The sequence below is a fragment of the Epinephelus moara genome, chromosome 6 (assembly GCF_006386435.1).
Source record: "Epinephelus moara isolate mb chromosome 6, YSFRI_EMoa_1.0, whole genome shotgun sequence".
Classification (NCBI taxonomy): domain Eukaryota; kingdom Metazoa; phylum Chordata; class Actinopteri; order Perciformes; family Serranidae; genus Epinephelus; species Epinephelus moara.
In genome coordinates, this window is record NC_065511.1 from 15,357,892 (window position 1) to 15,363,088 (window position 5,197).

General features: G+C 41.8%; 1 protein-coding gene across 1 annotated transcript in view; it reads left to right on the top strand.

Annotated features, from left to right (window-relative positions):
* The window catches only part of ulk4 (unc-51 like kinase 4), a 114,612-nt gene that overhangs the window by 34,078 nt on the left and 75,337 nt on the right, over window positions 1–5,197 (top strand). The window lies entirely within an intron of this gene.

The following is a 5,197-nucleotide window of genomic DNA, read 5'->3' on the forward strand; positions in this document are numbered from 1 at the left end:
TGTTTGTGTCTACCCTATGTGGTACAATATTTTATCCCATTGTTGTTCTTTTTAAAGGTTGCCTTGTACAAACTGGCAAAGGGACAATCGATGAAAACTAGCTTTTTAAGCTAATTCGAGTGCATTTACATGTGTGTTTTTTTTGTACACAATGTTTATTAATGTGCATTGTCCCTTTCAAATAAACTAAACTAAATTTGTCCTGAGGGTCCTGAAGGTTCATATGTCTCAAGCATGTCAGAGATGTATTTGGGCGCTGAGCCACAGAGTGATTCATACAAAAGCAGCAACATTTTGAAATCAGTTCTCAGAGTGACAGGTTGCCAGTGTAAGGATTTTAGAACTGGAGTAATGTGGTCATATTTCCTATTTTTTTGTCAGGACCCTAGCAGCAGAATTCTGAACAAGTTGAACTTGCCGAACAGCTTGTTTCGAAAGACATAGGAACAGACCACTGCAGCAATTATTATCATTATCATTATAAAAGGTTTCAACCTTGTTACATTTGCTGGAGGAAACTAGTTCTGGAGATATTGGAACCGGAGGGTCAGTTCATCTGTCCACAGTAGCGAATAAGGTGTGTGAGTTGTTGCTTGTTTTTCGTTGATGATGTCTGGAAAAAATGATTGCCTTGCACTTCTCAAGGTCACATTGTAAATGCGTAATTTTTCTTTATAGATTTCGAAGTGAATGTGGACCTTTTGATTATGCCATTTTCATTCAGCTTTCTGGCACTCCCTTTTCTTGACCCTTACAGAATGAATGTTTCTCCATGGTGCCTTTTGCTTATTACTGACCAATTTCACTTTCTCAGGAGCAAGGGCATCAATTACATTTGCAGTTTTAGAAGTGCAGGAATGCAGTAGATCATCAATATGAATTTTGATTGTGGCAGTTTCAGTTTGATGGGAAATGTATTCTGATACTCTCAATAAAGTGTCTTCTTTCATCATTTGCTGATCCATGGACAATATGGGGAGTTACTGGCAGATAAAAAAAATACCCAAAAATCATCTGATAGCGTAACATCAAGCACAGTGACATCTGACATATTAACACTTTTAGTCATGAATAAATCCAGAGTGTGTCCTCTTTCTATGGGTTGGCTCTCTCACATGTTGAGAAAGATCAAATGTGTCATCTATGGCAGAATGTTCATTGGTATTGGTTCATTGGTATTTCTATGTGTACATTAAAATCACTCATAATGACTACACAGTCAAATTCAGTGCAAATAATTGAAAGCATCTCAGTAAAATCCTCAAGAAAAGAGTATATAGGTGGCCTGTAAATAACTATATTTGAGATACATGGTGAGAATTTCATTTGAGAACTCACCAAATGATAGCTTCTTTAAAAAGAAATCTATCCCATGGGGCGCTGGTGGCTTAGTGGTAGAGCAGGCGCCCCATGTACAAGGCTGTTGCCGCAGCGGCCCGGGTTCAACTCCAGCCTGTGGCCCCCTGCTGCATGTCACTCCCCCTCTCCCCCCCTTCACGCTTGTCTGTCCTATACATTAAAGGCTAAAAAGCCCCAAAAAATATCTTTAAAAAAAAGAAAAAAAATCTATCCCTGTATCTATAATTTGTGGCACAGACACCACTTCTATTTTTGTTCTGTCGTGCTTCAAACTGAAATCTAAAATTTGGTTGGGTGGATTCGATAAGAGCAGCATTTCCGTTCTTGTTGTCCAACCAAATCTCCATAAAAAACATAATGTCAAGCTCATAAGAGGTAATGAAATCGTTGATTAAAGTTACTTATTACCCAGGGACCTGATATTAAATACAGCTAGTTCCAAGTTAGAGCAGGGCCTGAGATACTTTGCTTACAGGTAATTTGAAGTAGATTGGGGGGATTGGAGGATCTTACTGTCACCCTCTTACCTAATCTTTGCCTTGACACTGGAGCTGTTGTACTTGGGATGGTTATTCTCTCCCTGGGCCTTGGGTTGCTAAAGGACAGATAATGAATAACAGTTCTGAAAACAGCAGAGGCCCAGGGTGTCCTAGTTCCTGTCGACAGTGATAGCAGATGCCCCTGTGCTCTCCAAGGCCATAGAAGCCAGTGGTCTGGGTTGAGGCAGAGGTGGACGAGGTGGCCCGATTTGGGGGGTTGAAGAGGGAGGGGCAGGGCACCTAGGGGGCTTTGGGAGCAGGTTAGCTGGTGGGTTGTTTCCATCCCAGACTTGTATACTTTACCAAGTCCTCCATCTGGCTTTCGAAACTAAAGAGGTGAGGGAATGAATGTTAGAGAGTCAGAGGAGAGTGATTCAGGTGCAGTGGGGGCGTGGGGGGTAGTGGTGAAGGAGAATCCACAGGGAGGGCAGGTGGAGCAGTGTCATTGTTGTTATCCTGTGGCTGGCTCTTCCCAAAATAGGTTTAAGTTATCAGTGAAGTTTCTTCTTTGCAACTCACAGGTATTAGAAAGTCATGTATTCAGTGCAAGTAGGCGGTTGAATTTATATAACCTTGTGTCAATATTTGGGAAAGGCCCACTGATCAATGATTATACTTCCAGCTTGTCAAGTCTGTTAAAATGTTTAATTTTTTTTTTTTTAAACTTCTGATTCTCCTTTCCTGATGTCAACAGCTCCCTCATGCTCAACAATATGTTTGATTCCAGGGTGGTTTGACAGTGCCTGGGAGAAAAGTCCTGTGATATCACTAACAATGGCTCTTGGATAGCTGCATGTAATGATCCTTTCATTGTTTACTGTACTGATAGCACCATCTCCCACAAGTAGGATGTCTCTCTCCTTCACCTTTGGCACAGATTCTCTGTCCTTGTGTGCCTTGTACTTATTCTGTATACCAGCGTTAATTTCACTTTTCCCCTTGTGAATGAGATCTTCTTTATTCCCTGTTTTCCATTCATAGAACTGCTTTCCAGCTCGTTCTCACTTAGTTCAGACAGTGGTTGATATTTGTTTTTGAGCCGTATGACTGGCGATGCTGTATTTTTTCCTGTGATGCCAGAATTTGTTTTTCTGATTCTGTTCCGTTTTTGCTTAGCACCAAATTAATGCAAGGTGGCAGTGGTATATGTCTGTTAGAGTCTCGCTTAAAAAAGTTTCGTGAGACACAGTATGAACCAGGTTTAGAATATTTGAGGTAGCATCATGGTTAACACTACTTTGGTTAGTGGTAGCATTCTGGTTATATCTGACAGTTTTGACATGATGAGCCTGTTGTGGATTTTGCAGGATTCAACACACTTATCACACAGAGTTTGTTCATACAGCAACTCCTGCTGGTCTAAGGGGGTGATCACACAGAAATGAGACGCTAGAGACGCGGACGCTTCAAAGACGCTTGAAACGCTGGAAGCGCTTATTCAATGCGCGCTAGCTACTGGTGTCTGACGCTCAAAAAGTTGAAAATATTTTATCTTTTCAGCGTCTACGCGCATCTAAAAAGAATATACGTCAATATACAATATTCAATATACGTTTGCAGTGTCTTCTGTAGATATAGTAGACAAGTGCTTACCCAAAGTTGTTAAAAGTTATCCTCCCAATGATTTAGTAGTTATAGGAAACCTCTTTAATTTGTTGGAGTTTGTGACAAAAGAGAAAAATAGGAAAAATAAAAGTAAAGCAGAGAGCAAGCAAGAAGAACATCTGCACTATAGCAAGGCTGTTAGGTGCTGGCAGGTACTGCAGCATACAGTTTGTTTTTAAAGTTGCTGTATTTTCCCATTTAAAAGCCAATATAGTTTTGTAGAACTGAGCCAAGGGGAACCACAGAGATGGGTGATAATTGTCTGGGGGTCTGTCACAATATGCAACACCTTCGTCATTACACGTTTTAATTTGATCCATTGTTAATATGAAAATATTGATTAGGGCAGCTACAAATAAAATATTTGAGCAAGCTAACTGCCCTCAGAAGATAAGCCATATATTGGATGGGGCCATTTAAGATACAGACACATTGATTGTCTCTATTGGTTTTATTTGACCTTGGGTTAAAAACTAAATATTTGTTAACTGCTGCACAATGTAGGGGATGTGAAGTCGGTAGCAGTTTGCTGTGGCCTCACTGTAATTCAGTGCAGTTCTGAAGAATCCATGAGCAGAGTATAAATTACTTCAAATAAAATTTATCTCATAAAGCACATGAGCATGAATAACAAGTTTGTTTGAACTACTCTTGGCTGATCAGTAAAGACCTTTTTACAATGTCTAATGTCTGATTTGATAAGTTACCAGCTGGATCCTTATTATTATGAGTTTATTGCTTCAGTGGTGTCTCCAATATTTAGTGATACATTTCTCATGTAGTGTTGTCTGGAGAAGGAGATTGTCTACCAGTGCGCTAAATGTAAATCCAGTGCCACACACTGTTTATTGCATGACAGCATTGAGATACAGCGCCAAGACCCTGTCTAATGCGCTCCAGGCAGTGTGATTTTGATGCGTTTTCTGACCCCCTGGATCACCCCAGCCCCCTCCGCTGCTGTTGAGAGTTTTCCTGATTTACAAGTAAAGCACTGGAGAGAGGGATAGAGATCGTTGTAGTAGAAGAAGGGGTCGACTGGGGGGCGGGGGGGCACAGAGCCAAAGCGAGCATGGTGGTTTTACCAGTGGAGAGGGGGATAGTGGGGGATGGCAGGGAGTGACAGAGAGGAAGAGAGAGACGGATCAGTGTAGTGGGAGAGGGAGAGGAGATGGCAGGGAGTCAGAGAGGGAGAGAGAGAGTTGTACTTGGAGAGGGGGAGTGGATGGCATGGAGTGAAAGGCAGGTTTCCAGGCCAGACTTGAGCTGCAGGAAATTATTTATGAGTCTGAACAAGATGATGCTTCTGCTGCCTATGATGGAAAATGTGTGTGTGTGTGTGTGTGTGTGTGTGTGTGTGCGCGCCTGTGCAGCAAATGATGTATGAACAGTATTATAGTGATAGAAGCCAGGGGGCACAAGGCAGAAATCCCCCTTACACACACACACACACACACACACATACACACACACACACACTCTCTGAGCCTATTAATGATTTATCACTATCTTCCACAAAGGAGAAGAGAACAGAGGGGGACTCTCCAAGACAGTCATGGGTCCTACCCCTGTGTCTCTAACATAAGATGACCACTCCACATGCACACTCTCATGCATGCATGGTTTGCGTACAAGCCATTGTGTAATATACTGTTATGTACAGTTACTGTGCTGTATTGATTGGGGGGGGGGGGGGG